We start from the raw sequence: 1254 nt of genomic DNA, 5'->3' as shown, positions 1-1254 counted from the left end.
CATATCAACACTCCCCATGTGGGATTTTAGCCTGGTCCCCACTTTGCACTGTGTGTACCCCAGTGCTCATGAGGAGAAATGTCATTGCTAGATTAAACACTGCTCAGCAAAGCTTTGCTTTTTCTTCCCATCCCTATGACCCAGTAGACAGAGGAGCGTTGGCGCAGCTGACCCTCCCAGCTCTGCCTCGCTGGGACATACCATCCATCCGTCTGTCCGGACAGCCTTTGCTGTGCTCCCTGCCTCACAGCAGTGAGGGTCACGAGGACCCCGACGGCTCCTTGGGTCTCGCCTTTGTGCCCAAGCCTAGATGGATGTCCCAGCAAAGTACCACTTGGGGCAGTGCAAGTGTAGCAATTGTGTTACTGTGAGCTCAAGCCAGCAGGTTGAGCATGGTGATTTTTGGGCTTTGAAGAGAGAGCAAGCGAGTCTGCCCATCCTGAGGGGCGCTTGGGGGTTCAGGCTGGCCAGGGTATGGAGCCACATTAATTGAAAAGGCTCAGGCAAAAGTAGGGATTGGACCCCAGAGCCCAAGTGCCTTCTGGCAGAGGGCTGTGGTATTGCATACATGCAGTGCTTGGTAAAGGGTAGGCGAGAAGGAGGAAAAAAAGACATGCAAGAGCATCTTCCACTGGCCCGGCTTACCAGCCGGGGACCTGCAAGCCTTGTCCACACTCACCCCTCAGCTTTCAGGTGGCCATAACTCATCTAGCCCACACAGGGCTGCAAGGACCATACGCAGGGCTGTGCAGGCAGCAGGCAGCAAGCTGGTGGCAGCACGTAGCATCAGGGCCCATCTTGCTTCTCCCTGACAGCCAGTGTTTGCTCACCTGCCTGCAGCACGTGCTCCATGCCAGGAGCGAGTGTCTGCCCACCCACGCTCGGTGCAGGGATTGCACATCAGCAGCCCAGCACCCACCCTGAGGCTGCCACTTGCCACCCAGCAGCAGATGAGTGCGCTGGGGAGAAATTTGGGGCCTGTGACATAACCTGGAGTATTGCACCAGGGTGGCCCATCCCACCTCGGGCAGCCCCTTGCAGCTGGCACGGTGCCACGCCGCGTCCCCGTGGGCACGCTGCTCCTGGCGCTGAGCGATGCCGGCTGCTGCCCAAATCCCCAGCGCTTGTGTGGCCGCGTTGCGAGCGGAGCTGGCAGAGCGCTAATGAGAGTTGGGCTTCAGCCATGGGAGGCTCAGTTTGGGCTGGTACGTGCGTCACGGCACCCAGGCTGGCAGCGGGGAGGAGAGAGGCGGG

Source organism: Fulmarus glacialis, unplaced genomic scaffold (assembly GCF_000690835.1).
Source record: "Fulmarus glacialis isolate BGI_N327 unplaced genomic scaffold, ASM69083v1 scaffold14260, whole genome shotgun sequence".
NCBI lineage: Eukaryota > Metazoa > Chordata > Aves > Procellariiformes > Procellariidae > Fulmarus > Fulmarus glacialis.
Note: the sequence above shows the minus strand (reverse complement) of the source record.